Source organism: Miscanthus floridulus, chromosome 12 (genome assembly GCF_019320115.1).
Source record: "Miscanthus floridulus cultivar M001 chromosome 12, ASM1932011v1, whole genome shotgun sequence".
In the NCBI taxonomy this organism is placed as follows: Eukaryota; Viridiplantae; Streptophyta; class Magnoliopsida; order Poales; family Poaceae; genus Miscanthus; species Miscanthus floridulus.
The window spans coordinates 43675721-43694367 of NC_089591.1; the positions used below are offsets into that span (position 1 = coordinate 43675721).

The 18647-nt window shown below is 47.0% G+C and overlaps 1 pseudogene; it reads left to right on the forward strand.

Moving 5' to 3' along the window:
• The first annotated feature begins 7708 nt into the window (after positions 1-7708).
• On the forward strand, positions 7709-8683 carry LOC136495785 (putative UPF0496 protein 2; annotated as a pseudogene).
• The last annotated feature ends 9964 nt before the right edge of the window (positions 8684-18647 follow it).

An 18647-nucleotide genomic window follows, 5' to 3' on the forward strand; every position in this document is an offset into this window, starting at 1 on the left:
TGAAGAGGCAAAACTAGAGGAGCTTACTAAGGAGCAGTTCAACAAGGAGATACAAAATGATATAGCAGCGATGCTTACTCAGGAGCCATTCGATAAGGAGGCTGATGAGATTGGAAGAGAGGAAAGGGGAGAAGAGGGAAGAGTAGGAGAGGCTACTGGATGCAAAGAAGATGATGATGATGATGAAGACGATGATGATGAGGATGAAGAAGAGGCATATGAAAGTCTAGAGGATCCTTTCCTACCTAAAGCAACGGAGGAGCTAGAGAAGGATTTTAACCCAAACAAGGAGGTAGGGATGAAGCCTTAGTTTGTAAATTTTGCTAAAGCTTTGATCATGTTATAATTACTAACACTTTGACCTCCCGAATAGGCCCCTCCTAAAATTTGAAAGAGACAATGTCGACGACATCTCGCCAGACAAGGCAGAATAGAGGAAGGGGGACCAGGGGCAACAGCCATAGAGCTGGACACTGGCGCCTCTGCTCCACAACCCAAAGCCACGAAATCAAGTGAAAAGCCAAAGTGGAAACGGGGGCACAGAAAAGTGAATGAATACCCAGATAAGTCACTGTATGTGATAACAGAGGTCGGGCCAGTAGGGAAGATCCTTTAGCCGATGAATCTCTGAGGATGATTTTGTAATGCGATCGGGCCACTAGTAAGAGATGAGTTGAACCCAATAGTCCCAACCTGGAAAGACATACCAGACGAGACAAAGAGAGCCCTATGGGAGAGGAAGCTAATAGTCAATTTTAGATTTCTGGAGGGAACCCATGACCGAGTAAAACATGCAACTCTTAAGCAAATGGGAGAGTTGTTCTAACGTTGGAAGTTGGGCCTCAACAAGAACTATATCCGAAAGGGGTTAACTCCCTTCCACGAGTTCGGCAACATAATTCCTTGCCAATGGGAGGACCTCGTGGCTCAGAAGCCTACACCGGACGCATTGGCCCTCAGTGCCCGTAACACCGAGCTGGCGAAGAAGAACATGCACCGCCAGCGTTTAGGTCCCAGTGGCTACTATGGCAAGGAGGAGGTGTTTAGGATGATGGAGGAAGAGGCCGCCGCATCCGGGGCATACAACTTGTAGGGGTTTCAAAGCGCACAAGGAACTAGATCCTTTCAAGGAATCTAAAAGCATCCAGCGCGCTTAAGTTTGATAACCTAAAGATTGAACAGGCAGTATCGAAGATACTCAAATATGGTGAAGAGAAACAGAAGGGCTCATTCAAGGCTTCCAGAGAGAGGGACGAGCTTAGCATTGCCTTGGGAAACCCCAAGCACAAAGGCCGCGTTAGGGGGATAGGGAAAAGAATGACCTGGAAGTATGGATTCGAAGAGGACAGACACATATACAAGAAACAAGGCAGAGACTAGGAGGCTAGTCTTAAGCTCCAAGTTAAGGCTCTAGTTATGAAGGCGCTGGAGGAGCAAGGACTGTCTATAGAGCTACAGACAGTAATGGTGCCACTGAGAGAACTAGCATTAGTTGGTAGCCATCTGGAAGTTCCCAGCAGCGAAGGTTCCTCTACAGCCACAACCCCCACCGATCGCATACGGGAACCAACTAGTTGCACCTTGGTGGTTCTGATCAGTAGGCAAAACACTATGATAGAGGTGGCAATGGGTGTGGCACATCCTCCTAGTGGCTTGCATCACAATAATAGGATCCCGCCGGACTACACTAGGGTTGAGGTGCATACCATGAAGTCTAAATTCGTGCAGTGGAGCATAGACGTCACATCGATGTGCAAGTGGTATGCCCATGACCAATTCAAGCCTGAGAACCAAGTTAAAGAACTCCCAGCATCCCAGGAGGCCCTTAGCCGCATCCGGCAACCGGCAAAGAGGTATCCAAATGTTGATGCCATCAAACGGTCAAATGATTGCCCAAAAACCTTTAAAAGAGGCAAGCCCTTCCAACTAAGCCGGAACATCTGGCGCTACCACTTGGAAATAAAAGGTTCCATGATTGGTACTCGCGTGCTCTCCCGACGACCATAGAACTCATACAAGCATGCTCCCCTCAACATATTTGGAGACCCAAAAGGAAAAATTGTCTTTGACTTTATTGACATGCATACAGCCTTTCACCTCGGAGAAATGGAAATGAATCTAGTTCGCACGTGGTGCTTGTAAGTCCTTGCCCTCTTAATATGATATGATTCTAATCTTTGGATGTTGTTATAACTAACCGACGCCATGATTTGTAGAATGCAAGTACACCTTTCAAAATAAATGCCAAGTGTGCGAGATGGGTACTTAGACCCTCAATGCATAGCACAGACGGACTTTACTTATGCCAAAGCCTGGGAACTGGATGGCAAAGAGCTAGCTGCTGGAAAGACCATTGAGAAAGAAAATCCGGAAGAAGGAAATAAGGGAGGTGTCTCTTAAGGTTGCATCTTACATTTCCCTAGCTCTTAAACATCTCCAACATAACTCCTCTATATGGTTGCCATACAACTTCGAGTAAGTTCAATTGTATACTTAAAGCTTTAAGAATACAAATTATTTTGTTCGATGCAAAAGAGCTTATCTATTTCTATGATTAAATTCATGCAGCCGCCACTGGATTGTTATAGACATGGATGTCGGGATGGGCATGGCGTGGGTCTTTGATTCAATAGATAAGGACCCGAGCACATACAAAGATTTTGTATCGATTCTCAAGACGTATACATACTGGCAATCCTCATTAGCTTATAATTGTAACGTTCACTTTTGGATACTAACAAGTTGCATTTGTTAAACTCATTCAAACAGGACGTACAGGTACTACATTACCGAACACAAAGGGAGGCATGATCCACAAAGGAAGGAAAACTTGTGTGTCAAAACAAGATGTGTGGTAAGTGTAACTTACTTTGATACTTCCATTATGTTGCTGTCAAAAGCATTGCTTAAGATTTTTATTATATGCGAAACACACAGTGCTTTAAGCAGAAGTCCGGGAATTTACATTGCGGATAGTATGTATGCAGTATCATGAGTAACACCACTAGCTACAGGAGACACCCCTGTAGGGTAAGTTTGAACATCTACACCCGTAGTATAGAAACTTGGTATAAAACACACGCATATGTTACAAATACTAAACGTAAACTTGTTTTCTTGTAGTGGCAAAATGAGAAAGGTGTGAGAAATGATCCACACAAAGATGACAACATCTTGGAGCTCGTCGGCGATCTTTGCAACTTCATAATAGACCAGATTGTACACGTCAGAGGAACTTACCATGACCCAGCGTCCGACTTAGGTAGGAATCCTCAGTACGAATATTTGCGTGAGTGGGAAAGGCTACGCTCAGGCCGCTGATAACAATGTAACATTGATAATGTTATCGGACTTGTGGAACTGTTGGACTTGTGAATTATGTGAATGTAATGATGAATTATATATGTTCTTATGAATTATATATGTATACATCTTCTTATGAATTAACGGTTGATATAATGTGCTTGTGAATTATATATGCATATGTGTGGTTAGATTTGAATTTTTAAATTTGATTTTTTTTTTACGGAAAAACAGATTGTAGGGGCAGTTTTAGATGTAATCGTCCTTACAAATGGTAATTATTAGAGCGGCGGGTGTTACAAACCGCCTCTACAAATCTGATTTATAGGGTAGCTGTCCAACCACCCTTATAAACTGACCATTTGTAGCAATGATTTGGTAAGAGTGGCCGACAAAACCGTCCATACAAATCCTCTTTAGTCGCCCCTACAAATCCTGAGCGCAGCAGTGCCCCCTCATTCTTTTTCTCGCTTCTTTTCTTTCTTTGCATGAAGAATGCAAGACGGCCGCTAGGACTACTAGGTATGAGCGAAGGGTGCACTAATTCTGATGGCTACCATTCATCTCTACTATATGAAGTACGAAGTACGATCGGGACACGGCGCCGCCTCCGCGTGTTCGACCTCTCCACCAACCGCCTCCAGGGCGGGATCCCCGTGGTGCTCCCCTGCGTCGCCCTCCAGATGCTGGACCTTGCCTAGCCTACAACAGCGCCGCCGACCGTCGTGATGCTCGTCTTGTGGCCTCAGCGGGGTGGACGAACATACTGGCACCGCGATCCAACATGCTGGCCATGAACATCGACGTGTGTGGGCACGTCGCGTTCGGCGCGGTCATCCGGCAGCGCGAGAACGCCGCCAAGATTGCTGCGCCCGATCAGGACACCGATGACGAGTACGAGGTGGAGGCCACCACCGCCTGGACGGAGGCTGCGCTGCTATTGATCATTGACGCTCGCCTCTCCGCTATGCGGGTGCCCAGCCGCTGACGACGGTGTTCCTGCGAACGCCATGCTGGATCGCCCGGTGACGACTCCTGTCTGCTACTCTGCTTCACGGAGGCCTACATATTATCTATTCTGATGCATGGATGTGTCATACTCAAGAATATATCATATGGATCACGGTCCTCCATATACTGAAAAGCATGCAAATATACACACGTGTGTACGCAAAGCTTACAAAATTCAAAGGGAGTTACGTCTGCAGGTTGGCCGCGTCGACGTGAGGAGCCTGGCGACACGGATGTCAGCGGGTACCAGTCCCCGACGCGGAGCTGGACGACGTCGCTCGGGACGAGGTCCTCGACCAGAGTTTGTGGGGAGCAAGGCGGCATCTCACGGCACGTCAGCGCGGTGGGATCGTTAGAGTGTCGTTCATGGCACTTTATCTCCTTTGTGTGCAGAAGAATATTACTGCTTTCCCTTTCAGACATCCACTTCTTCAGATGAGGGACTCAGGACATTCAGATATCTATACTTCTTCAAAGTTTTATGCCGGTAACTAAGAAAGCACTACTCTGTTATATATATTGAGCTACCGCTCTTATTGTATATTGATGGCTACAGTTATATGTAATCATGTGAACTTATTTTTGATAGGTATTTGAACCAGATTTTGCATCAAACCTATTTTTTAAGGGGTACTTAAACCAGATTTTGCACAAAACCTATTTTGGTGTTCTTTGGGCTATCACATATCGTGACGTATATGCACAGACAGCATGTCCAGTTTGATGTTAAGTGGAAAGTATGTTCTTTGTAGTATTATCGAACCTGTAGTGACGATTGCTATGCGTCTTGTATTGTAGCTTGCTGAGACCTTCTATGATGTCTCTTGCAAGAAACAAAGAACTATGGTTGCTTGTAAAATTGCCCAATAAAGGTGCACGAAATTGCTGGGCTTTCTCTGCAGTAAGCACAGTACCTGGTGACATGGTGACATTGTCTGAGCAGGGTTTGTGAAAACAAAAGGAAAAAACCTGCATTATACTGCATGACCTTGAGTTGTTTGGCTTTATAGGGAAAATGAGAAAAGAGCTGCATGATCTGTGAAGATTTGCATGTGAGAATTATACCAAATTATCTTAATTCGTAGTAGTATGGCTTTGGACAACTGATATTAGTGGGATTCTAAATTTGTTGCCTGGATCTTCTGCGGACAATTTTTGTCCATAGAAATTGTTGGGCTACTGATATCAAGGTGTGAGACAAGGGAAGATACATACGTAGATGGTAATTATCAGAATAGGAATGAATCGATATTGGAATATGAATGAATTGAAATACTTGTTGTCCATAGCAACGCACGGACCAATACCTAGTTAAGAAGGAAAGGAAAAGAAGAAAAAACACGACAAGAATAGTCCAACTCGGTAACTGTAGCCCTCGCGGCCACGTAGCATTTATTTTCTAGGGATTTGCGACACACGTAACATAACTATGTGATCCAAATTTTGATTAATGTCTATAAGTACTCAAATGAAATGCATTCGACGAACTATATGCTTCTATGGCCTCCAATCATCCATCTGAGCTACAGATCAAAAAGTCAACTTTTGGACTCTCTTTAAATTGCCCGGTCAACCTTTAATAAAAGTCATTGGATCTATTTTGTTTTATAATAGAGATGGGATGAGGTTTAGAAATGGTTGAATAAATACCAACGTATGATTTTGAGTTAAAGTAAACCATGAATCTATACTTAAAGTATCCACCTATGCCACTAAGAAACATGATAGTAACCACATATTGTTATGACAGATAATCTGCAAACCATAAATTTGAGTCTTAAAAATAATAAAAAAAACAGGTTTAATCTCAAATATTTCACAAAGACTTTTTCTTAAATCAAAGATAGTTATGATCATCAACAAATAGCTCATATTTTTCTAAAATACTTGTTTCTTAATTATCTGATTTAGAAAAAAATTAGTTATATATTAAATCACCTTTGAAAACAACTAGATCACAAAATTTGCTCGGTAACAGTTAGAAGTCGTACAGGACCATGTTCCGTAGTTTGGTACTTTATTCATTTTAACCATTGGAGGGCTTCTAGTATCTGTGTCTTCCATCAATTTTCTAGGACAGTTTTACGTAATCTTGATAAAATTCTTGTTCTCTGATTAAGTTTCTGAAATGTGTATTACATCGGTTTATTCCACATTTGTCACATGTTATTAGCTAGCCACAGTAGTTCATCCTGCGGAAGCCTGCAAGCTTGCAATTAACACATGTGATGCATGCTTGTAAAGTGCGCTATTTTACAATAGTTCAGGTTGTACAAGTTCTAACAAAGTGTGCTTAGCTTGTCTTGCATTGGAGTGAGCCAGTGACGATGTACGGGAGATATAAAGGATGATGTCTTGTAGTACAATGTTACAACTACAAGCTTTCTGTTGGGGATTCCTTGTTCGTTTGTGTGTTGGGCAAGAGATGCTCCTCCTCTTGTGGAAGCAAGAGTAGTGCATTTCCAATGTGGCCAAGTACCACCGCATGAAATAAAAGAAACTAAACAAATTGAAGGCCAATAGGTTCCAACAAGCTAATAAGCCAGTAGGAGCTATATATACCAATTTCCTCTCTTGTTTATATATTACCTCTTCAACTCCGGGCATGGTTCACAAGGTGGGCAAATTGTTTGTTATATGACGTGCATAGTTCTGAAAATAGATCACCAACAAATAGATAACATTTTTTTTAGAAAAAATGTACTTGTTTCTTGATTATCTGATTTGAAATAATTTAGTTATGATTTTGGATACTAAACCATCTTTGAAAACAGCTAGTCCTAAATTTGTCAATTTTAACAGTTGGAGGGGAGTCCAGCATCCAATTTCGTAATTTAGTACTTTATACCTATTTTAACACTTAAAGGGCGTCCATCTGTTTGCTTCACATTTGTCACGTGAATTAGCCACAATCTGTGAAGTGAGTGCACCAAATTCTCTTTGGGTTTCAGGACTTCTTACGGACTCTTGTGAACAAGAAGAAAAGATGTTCAAGAAGAACCCAACTACATACGCACGTGAAAATGCATTATATTGGTGCTGCCCATGCTGATCAGAGCTGAAGGTGTTTCTAGCAGCACGCGTACGAATACCTGAACAGTCGCAAAATTCTCTCGGGGTCACAGGAACAGCAGCAAACACCAAATCAAAAAAAGCTTTGCATCACTCCAGCACGCTGCGCCCGGGAAAGGACAGAGCCAAAGATAACGTTTGGTCATGCAAGCAAGAACGCGGCTGAAACCGCCTAATCCTGAGGCTATGCTGCTTGCATATATAAGACCTGGAGCCCTCCATTCTAAGCCAAGCAAAGCAGCAGGAGATACTCCAGTACAGCTCTGCACTACTACTTGCTCCGTGAAGAACCAAGATTATCTCCATCCAAAGATAGATACATATGGCGGCTGTGTGCGCTGAGAAGGCCCAGGACATTGAAGAGGAGTACAACAGCACACTGCGCTCACAATCCAAGGAGATGGAAGCTCTTCTTGAGACTCAGGAGATCATCATCTCTCCGGTGCTTCATAACATGATGGTGCACCGAAGAACATCTTGAGAGATTGAGCTCGCAATGGCAAATTACTTCGACGCTACCACGGAGGCCCTAGAGATGTGCAGGCAGCTCCTCCAGAATATCAAAGACGCCGAAAGCAACTACCAATCCATGGACAGCTTCCTCGCTAGCATCTCAGCTTCCCATGCACTTGACTTTGCTTTCACAAGCAACAACCCTTTCTGCACCACACCACGAAGCAACTTGAGGCCGATCCAGGACAAGTACTCCTGCATACTTCAGAGGATCAGGTCGAGCCACAGGAGAGTAGGGAGGAAGCTCAAGATGGTGAAGGCCGTCAAGAAGCTCTCGCGTGCCTTGGTCGTCATGGCGGGCGGAGCGGCTGCTGCGGCTGCCTTCGGCACGGGGGCGCACCTGCTGTTCTTCGGTCTCCTCCTCATCGGGACGGAGACCACGGGGGCGCTCAAGACGTGGCTCGCGGCGAGGGCAAGTACAAAGAAGCCGTCCAGCAAGACGATGTCGTCATTGCTTCAGCTGCAGGAGCAGCTCGACACAGCGGCGAAGGGCACCTACGTCGTTGGCCAGGACCTCGACACTGTCAGCAACCTCGTGGCGCGGCTCTCCGATGCCATCGAGCGGGAGAACGCCATAGCGAGGTGGTGCGCGGAGAGAGCGGACGAGAGGAGCTCGGTGCTAGAGATGGTGAACGAGCTCAGGCGCAGCTGCTCGAGCTCCAAGAGACTCACCGATGAGCTGGAGGAGCACGTGTGCCTGTTCCTTGCCACCATACATAGGGCTAGAAATTTGGTCATCCAAGAGATCTCCAAGAAAGCTTGATATGAAAATAAAAAATTATAAACTTTGCCATCAGATAGTCAAAATATTGTAAACCATGTTGTTTTGGCAATTGGAATCATGGTGTTAATTCTTATCAAGACAACAATTTTAGTTCATCTTTCAAGTCTTTCTCTCGTATATTGATTTAGAAGTTAAATTTTTTTCTAAAAATCAAGATTGTCCTGTGGTATCTGTAGCAAGGGGTAATTTTAACAAAGGACAATCTAACTGAGAGGAATTGGAAAGGGGATCAAAAGTGTTATTTCTCTAACTATAATAAAACCATTAAACATCTTTCTTTGATTGCCATCATGCCAAGATAATCTAGAGATCTGTCTATATAGATACTGGGTTAACCCCTCTCAGCTATGTATCCTACATGTTATGGAGTTGGTTATCAAATTTTGTTTTAAAAGAGAAGAAATATAATCTAGGGTAGCCGCATAATGTTGACAAATTTGGAAATGTCGCAATGATCTAATCTTTGAAAATTGTAAATATACATCTTTTATGCAAGCCATTTTTAGGATAATATGCAATGGATGTGGTTTTGGGCACTACTGTAGCATGATGATGATACAAATGAGTCTTTCCAATTAGCGAGCAGGAAATTAGAGACCACTATGTTGGAGCTATTCACCTCTCATGGATGGAAATTTAATAATAGACCCAATCATGCATAGTTTTGGCATTTTATGTTCCCTTGATTTATCAGCAATATCATTGAAACTATGTAATATCATAAACATTATGTGCGGACACGTAGAGGGGGGATTCTCATCCATTTTCTATAAAATGTTAATTCTTATTAGACAGCTAGATGCGCTAGATCCCCATGCTCTATTGGTCCCTGGTAAAAAAAACACAGGTCCATTAGGGCCGGTTTAGAGCCCTAAAAAATGAGAACTCCTAAAATCACATCCTCCTCATTTGTCATTACCATTGACTCTCCACTCCGCCCACACGACTCCTCTACCGGGCGAGATTGTTAGCCCACGGGATCACCGGCTCAGGTGAGTCGACCACTCACCAGTCTTACCGACCACGGCCGAGCACGACAGACGCTGTCCGACCACACACTATGGTGAGAGGTAGAAGAAGAGAGAGAACAGAGCATACACACACGGCAGAGACACCAGCGTTGGCCGGAGCCCTGTATAGGAGATGGCAAATCTGAACTCTTTTTACTGAGTTGCAGTGGCAAACTATTTATACAACTCTATCCATCTAGTCCTAGTACAGCTGCCATGCTGCTACAGTGACTAGATAACACAGTAGGACTGACTTCTGCGTCTGTCCCTGCATGTGGCTATAGTATGGCAGGTGGGCCGTTCGGCGTCTACCTCTACAGCGGCTACAATACCACAGCAGGGAGCCTTTTCGGCGCCGCCTTCCCTTACTGTGTGTTCACACAAGGAAGCAGTAGATTATCTGATAATTCTTCCCCTAATCCTACTGCTATCCCTTATACCCCGTCTATGCCAATCATCTCCTTCAGCTCCGTGAGTCGAAGACGTCCGAGCGGCTTGGTGAGGATGTCCGCGAGTTGCCGACCAATTTCGACGAACTCGATGACGATCTGCCCTCCATCGACACAGTCCCTGAGGAAGTGGAACTTCACGTCGATGTGTTTGCTCTAGTCGTGCAGAACCGGATTCTTCGCGAAGGCGATGGCAGGCTGGTTATCCACCATCAGTGCTGGTGGTTGAGCTTCTACACTAGTCAGCTCGCCCAGCAGTCGGCGCAGCCGCACAACTTGGCACGTCGCTGTGGCCGCCGCTACGTACTCTGCCTCGCACGTAGACAACGCCACCACCTTCTGTTTCAGCGACAGCCATGAAATTGGAGCCGACCCAAGGAAGACGAGCACGCCAGAGGTGCTCCGTCGTCCGTCGATGTCCCCCGCCATGTCTGCATCGCTGAACACAGTGAGCTGTAGCCTACTCCCGCTGGTCTTAGGAAAGATGATCCCGTGATCCACCGTCCCCTTGATGTAGCGCAGTAGCCGCTTTACTGCAGCCTAGTGATCCTCTCTAGGATCCTCCATGAAGCGACTGACGTAGCCCACGGCGAACACAATGTCCGGCCTCGTGTGGACTAGGTAGCGTAGACCACCAACGATGCTCCGGTAGAGTGTTGCATCCACCTTCGCCGCGGTGCTGGCCTTTATCAGCTTCAGCCGCTCCTCTATCGGAGTCACGCATGGCTTGCACTCAGCCATGCTGCTCCGCTCTAACAGCTTCAAGGCATACGCGCTCTGACCGAGCGTGAGTTCCTCTTTCCCCTGTCTCACCTCAATGCCGAGGTAGTAGGAGAGTGCGCCGAGATCACTTATTCGAAAATGAGCCGCCATCTCGCGCTTGAAGCTATCGATGTCCTCCGCACGCGCGCCGGTGACGATCAAGTCGTCCACATACACGCCAACGACGAGCTCCTCCTTCCCCGTCGCCGCGTGTAGAGTGCATGCTCGGTTGCGCACCTCTGGAACCCAAGCTCGCCCAGTGTGGTGTCAAGCTTGGCGTTCCATGCTCGTGGGGCCTGCCACAGCCCATAGAGCGCCTTGTGCAGTCGAAGCACCCTATGCTCCGCTCCCTTGACGGCGAAACCCAGAGGTTGCCTGACGAAGACCGTCTCCGCTAGCTCGCTGTTGAGGAAGGCCGATTTAACGTCCAGGTGATGGACGCGCCAATCCTTTGTTGCTGCCAAAGCTAGTAGCAAACGGACAGACTCCATGCGCGCTACCGGCGCAAAGACTTCCTTGAAGTCGATGCCCTCGCGCTGAACAAAGCCTCAGGCGATGAGCCGCGCCTTGTGCTTGACAATGGCACCGAGCTTGTCCCGCTTGACTTTGTACACCCACTTCAGACTGATCGGACGGCATCCTGGAGGTGGATCGATGAACTCCCAAGTCTTGTTTTCCTCGACTACCTTCATCTCCTCCAGCTTCGCCCATCGCCAGTTTCCATTGCGCTCGGCCAGCACGAATGTGGGTGGTTCCTCAGCACTGACGAGTAGTAGCTCTTGATCATTGAATAGCTGACCAGCTAGGCCTGAGGGCCCTGTGCCGCCGACGATGTCGTCCAGCCTACGGAACCACACCTCCTCACCTTCATGGAAGGCGTCCATGAACTCAGTTATGTCACTTGAAGGTGAGGGAACTCGATCGGCATCGATGGAGTTCCCTGTTTCATCGGAGTGCTCGGCACACCGGTTGTAGTGCTCGGCACTACTTCTGGACTATTCGTCACTACTCCTACAGTGCTCAGCACTGCTACAGGAGTGCTCAACCTCAGTCTTGGAGTGGTCGGCACCACTACAAGACCTCTTGGCTCCGCTACAGGAGTGCTCGGCACCCGTCCTAGAGTGGTCGCCACCACTACAGAACCTCTCGGCACCACTCCTGGCGTGCTCGGCATCCCTCCCAAAGTGCTCGGCACTTCCTAGGAGTGCTTGACTCTGTTGCTAGAGTGCTCAGCACCTCTTCCCTAGCGTCTCCACCACCGTGGATGACCAGGTGCTGGACGACGAAAGTGCGGGTGAAGCCGCCAGCTTCCCCCGTGCTCAGATTGTTCTAGTCCTAAGCCGCCTTCTCGTCGAACACGACGTCGCACGAGACAAGTACCTTGTCTCTGCATGGGTCGTAGAGCCGGTATGCCTTGGTACCTGAAAGGATCAAGATGCCCAAGAGGGGGGTGAATTAGGCTAATTCTAAATTCTTTTGCAATAATTAAATCATATGGTTAGCCCAATTAACACCTTGTGCCTAGAAAGTGTTTTTAATTGTTATACCGCATAAAAGACTTGCAACCTCAGTTCCAATCCTACTCTAGCATGGCAATTCTATGAATGTAAAGACAAGAATTGAATTGCTCAAAGTAAATGCTCAAAGTAAATAGAGAAGGATGAACGCGGTGATGTTTTGCCGAGGTATCGGAGAGTCGCCACTCCCCACTAGTCCTCGTTGGAGCACCCGCACAAGGGTGTAGCTCCCCCTTGATCCGCGCAAGGATCAAGTGCTCTCTACGGGTTGGTTCTTCGACACTCCATCACGGTGAATCACCCACAACCGCTCACAACTTGAGTTGGGTCATCCGCAAGCTCTCCGGATGATCACCAAGCTCCCAATCACCACCAAGCCATCTAGGTGATGGCGATCACCAAGAGTAACAAGCACGAACTCTCACTTGACCACGACAAGCCTAATGAGAAGGGTGGATGCACACTTTGCTACTCTTGATCTCACTAATGAGGGCTCCCTTTGGGATTCTCAAATCTCAATCACCTCACTAGGACCTTGCTCTTCTTGGCACTATCTACGGTGTTTCTCAGCTGTTGGAATGAGTAAAAGTACCCCCACACATGAATGGAGATGGTATTTATAACATGGGCTGAAAAACAAACTGTTATGTGCCTCTGCGGGGTGATCGGACGCTCCAGTCATGTTGACCGGACGCTCCGGTCAGTACACCCCGAACTCCAGTGATTACAGTGTGACCAGACGCGTCCAGTCACTTCACCTCTCAACGTCTGGTCGTGCCAGACAATTTCACCTTGGTCAAATGAACTGACCGGACTCTACGCTAGCGTCCGGTCAACCCGGAACCAGCGTCCGGTCAGTATTTGACCCTCCATTCACTTCCAACTCTCGATCATATGTGAATGAAGTTTGCTCCATTGGATCTAAGGGTTGTTTTGGAGCTACCTAGTGCTAGTTTTAACAAGTGTGCACCACACCTAACTCACTAGACTCACCTAGGTCAAGCTACCCGTCCATACCCCCCTTAATAGTTACAGCCAAAGGAAAAACAAAGTCCTAAACTACTCTAAGTGTCTCTTCAACACCAATTGACACTTAGAACTAGTCCATCCTTAATCTTGTCGTCCATCCTTTGAAAACCAAAATGATTTCCATCATAGGGGCATGATCACCTTGATTGCCCAATCGATCTCCATTACCGTGACCTAACTCAATTGCCTCTATAAAACACACGTTAGTCACAGTAATCACGCATTGTCATTAATCACCGAAACCCAACTAGGGTCCTAGATGCTTTCAATCTCCCCCTTTTTGGTGATTGATGACAATACTACCTCGAGTATGTGAAAGAGATGAGGTTTTTAACATGCTTGGTTCATATAAGCTTTTGGCAATAAGAACAAAAGTGTTAGGCAAGCTTATATGACCCAAGCCAACATGATGTACTCAAATGATATGAAATAAGCAGGAGTACAAGTAATAAAGCTCATTTGCATTGGAGTAAAACAAAGAAGCAAAAGCAAATGAGCATAGCACAAGTGATATGACATAAATAATTCAAAGTAGAGAGCACACATGTCATATATCACGATCACGTAGATATCACTATCACATAAATATAGTTTAATGCATAACAAGTAAACACATGACGAATGCATAATAGTTTATCACACATAAAAACTCCAAATGTAATAGATAAGCTAATATAATAACTAAGCTCCTCCTAGATATGTCGCTCCCACTAAGGCTAACATAATTGAACCCTCTCCCCCTTTGGCGTCAAACACCAAAACCTAAGGGTCGGTCGGTGGGGCTACAGCGGACGAGCCAGGCACTGAAGTACGAGGAGCGAGCTGGAACCAGGTGCCATCATCATCTGATCTGGAGCTTTGAGCTGTCTAACCCTCTATAGCTAGAAGTGATGCTGTAGTAGTCTAGGTCGGATCAGGGACTGGAGCTACTGTAGGCTGTGCTGGTATGACTGAAGCAGCCGGCTCTAATGATGCCACTGAGGAAGGGAGCATCTCTGTAGTCCCAGTAATAGGTGCAATGGTAGAAGGACCTAGGACATGTAGATATGGAGGGGTAGGCTGCCCTGTCAACTCACTGAATGAAGCACCAAGGCTCCTAGACACTATAGTCTCTAGCACTAGCAGCGAGGAAGTCTCAGCTGGTGTGAAGCCCGTCTGAAAAGGTGTGAACTAGGGGGCTAGCACTGGCGAAGCAAAATACTGGGACACCTTCTCTGTGGGTGAAGCAAACTGTGCTGGTGGTTGTCCCTGACTCTGAGCCCACTAGGCTATAACGCTGGAGTCATAGAAGTAGTGGTAGTCTGACCAAGCTAGGGCAAAGGCTATGGCGGTGGAGCCCCAATAGCAGTCACAACATGCTGCATAAATCCAAGAAGCTGCTGCTACATGAGGATCTGCTGCTGATGCATGGCCTGCTGCTCCTACTGTAGAGCCTACGTCTACTGCTGAATAGCCAGTTGCTGCTGCTGGATCGCCTATTGCTGGCGCTAGAACTCATCCTACCGAGTCTAAAACTATGCAAATGTAGTAGCTGTCTCCTGAGCCTAGCGTGCCTGGTCCTGCCCGCTCAAGTATAGCAAGGAGAGCGGGGTCTATCTATGGGGTAGGTGGCGCTGAACTAGAGCTACCGGCCTCATTATCATGTCGTCATGGAGGCATCTAAGGAATAGGTTGGTAGTCATCATCAGTACTGTCACTGGGGTCGCTCACAACCATCCCCTCCTTCTAAGCAAGTTGCTCCTCCTCTGTAGCTGCAATGCCCCTGATAATATCATCTTGCTGGGCTGTAGACTCTGGCACATCAGGACGACAGCACGACTGGCTAGGTGCCTGTGGTGTGCTGTGACGGATCATCTGAGTCATGTTATATGCAGGGAATTCCGTCGTAGCACCACAGTACTCAGCAAGCATCTCTAGTGGCCTCATAGTAACTGCCCTATGAATAAGAAAAGTGATCCAGTGGGCATATGGCAGCTGCCTGTGACCTCTGAAGCCCTCTGCAATAGTGTCCTCCATCTCTGATAGAAGAAGATCCCAGATGTCGAATACTGTCTGTTGCATCAGAGAGTTGATAAGCCACAACTATATGCGAGTCAAGCCCTCTCTGTATCCCATCCTAGGAAGCAATGTCCTCCTCATGATAGCCTCAAGCACACGAGCAGTAGCAGTAAGATCACTGGGGTTCCTGCGCGACCCCTCGCCAAAGGGCTCTGTGAAGTAGTGGTGAACCAAGTCTATAGTTGGCACCAAACCACCATGAGGGCGTTTGGGAGGTGCTGACTGTCCATAGCAAACGTCATGTAATCTGATAGGCTGCTCCTGAAGCCTGAGTATCTCCCTAACCCTAGTGCTCGTCAGCCAGTAATCTCTGGCTCTGAATGCAAAGTGAATATAGTTATGATGTGGGTCAATCTAGAGAGAAGCATAGAACTGATGAACCCAAGATGGAACATATAATCCGGTCTGTCCAATCAAGTATGTCAGCCCTAGCAGATATGCAAGGTACTGGCGAATGTGCTCTCCGGCTACTGCTACAATGGAGTCAATGTGGCACACTCGCTGAGATCTGAATACAACACCACTGTTAAGATACGCATTGTAGAAATCCTTTTAGAGTGGTGTGCAGAAGCCCTCTGATGCTCTATCATCCCTCCTCGACGGGAACCACTGCTCAAAGTCCACAAACCTAAGTTGCTGCACCTACTTGGCCATGGCGGCCCTCAAGTCCAAGTGTGTCATAGGAGGCAGACCCTGTGGTCTAGGCGGTGGACGAGAACCCCTCCGCTGTGTATCTACCCTCGGTGTGACTGGAGCATGGGTATGACCAGAGCGATGAAGCTGTGGCTGAGGTGCCTACTCTGTCTCCTCGGCCTGCTATCCCTCCTAAGTCTGCTCTGCTAATGGTGCCTGCTGCTGTGACTCCTCCTGAGGCTAACCCTCATCAATGGCAACACGTCGTCCTCTAATCATGAGAGTCCCAACTAGACCACCATGAAGGCGCTCAACCTGCTCAAGTGTAGCTCTTACTTCTGGTGAAAGATGGTCTGCAATGACAACACCACTGCGAGCACCTCCTCTCTTGGCACGCTCTGCGGCCTCTGCAACTGCGACTGCTCTAGCTATCTCTGCATCTGGGTACTTGCGCTTCTTTGTTGCAGTCTTCTTCGTCGCCTTGCCTTTTAGATCTATAGGCAAGCAAGGCGGACGCCTTGGATCCTCATCACCTGGACCACCTCTGGCGTTCTTAACATGAGCCATCTGAAGGATCTAAAAAGACCAACTGCCGCTGACTAGAAACAAATGCCGACTGTCACTTCTGAGGCTTGGCCTCGATCCGTACTCACAAACTTGGCCCCAATTTGACTGACAACTACCACTGAGACCTCAACGGCACCGACTCGCTGCACGATAGAATAGATAGGATATACAAATAATTTTAATTATGCATCTAGAGATACGAAATCCTAAGAGAGCAAGCAATTAGGTATGAAATTGAGACGTGGGCTTGCTACCTGACGAACCGGCAATCCAAGAAGAAAAGGAACAACGCGTGGGGAACCACCAAACCGTGAGGCTAGGGTTAGGGTTACGGCGAGGTGCGATGGCCGAGCAATGCAATGTTGGCCCTGGAGCTTGGCTGTGGTGAGGGTGGCACTAGGGCAGTGGCTCGATGGCGTTGGAGAGGCAGTGTGTGGGCACAGCGGCGCTAGGGCGGCACAGCACAGTGGCTTGGGCTTGGTGGTGCATGGGGCATGTGGAGCAGCACGACTGTGTGGCGAGCAGGGCAGCACGGCGCGGTGGAGGTGACACGGGCGGCGCGCAGGAGCAGCACGACGCAAGCAGGGCGCGGTGGCGCGTGGATGCATGGTGCTGGAGACGGCAGCTCGGGGCGGCGCGACGAAATCGGCGGCTAGGGTTAGGCACGGATGCGGAGCTAGGCACGACAGTGCAGCGATTAAAAGGGCCCCCCGACGGAGTTGGATAAGGAAAGAAGAAAGGAGATTGAAATCCACACGACCCCTATTGATCAGACGCTCCAGTGGTAGCGACCGGACGCTGCCACCTAGCGTCCGGTCGATTCCAGAGAGGTCCAAAACCCCTGGAATAACGACCGGACGCAGCCAGAGTCCGGTCACCTTGCCTTGACGCCTTCTTGCTTGACCGAACGCTGAACCTCCTTCTGACCGGACATTGGGAAAACACTGTTTCAGAGTTCGGTCACTCCTGCTCGGTAGCTGTTCACCTCCTGTGAACTGACCGGACGCTGGACTTTAGAGTCCGATGCAGCATCCGGTCACTCCTTTTCTAGCAAATCTTTAAAGTTCTTCATGCTGCCTGTTCCCAATCAAGTCCCAACTCAAATAAGATCCAAATAAACACCAATTGGGACTGATGTGAGTGACCTCTCTCAAACCCTCATATTTTTCAAAAATATTTTGCCTTAGGCTATAAATCTTTTTAAGAAGATAGGCAATAAGAGGGCAATTTAAGATAAACGACAAACAACAATCATGCATATGCAATGCAATACTTGAAAGTAAATCTAGTTGCTTGTCAAGTTTGATCCAAGGTTAAGCTTCTTCACATGCTTTTCGGTGGTTAGCTTAACCATGTTAGACAAGCCCTATATGCATTGCCAAAAATTAAACATGTTGTATATTACAATGCAATGCACGGGACAACACAAGTTCATCTTTTGGTGAAGTTACTAAAATCAAGCACATTGAGCTCATTCCGTAATCTACAAAATATAGCCTCATCTAGCGGTTTAGTGAAGATATCCTTCAATTGATCCTCGGTCCTTACACCTTCTAATGATATATTATTCTTTGCAACATGATCTCTACGAAAGTGATGGCGAATATCTATGTGCTTGGTGCGAGAGTGTTGAACCAGATTATTTGCAAGTTTTACCGCACTTTCATTGTCGCACAAAAGAGGTACCTTCTCTAGAACTACACCATAGTCTAGCAAAGTTTGTTTCATATAAAGTATTTGTGCACAACAAGCACCCGCGACAGTGTATTCCGCTTCGGCGGTGGACAAGGCCACACTATTTTGTTTCTTGGAGGACCAAGACACAAGTGATCTACCAAGCAAATGGCACCCTCTGGATGTGTTTTTTCTATCAACTTTGCATCCAGCATAATCCGAATCGGAATAGCCAATTAATTCAAATCTAGCTCCTTTGGGATAC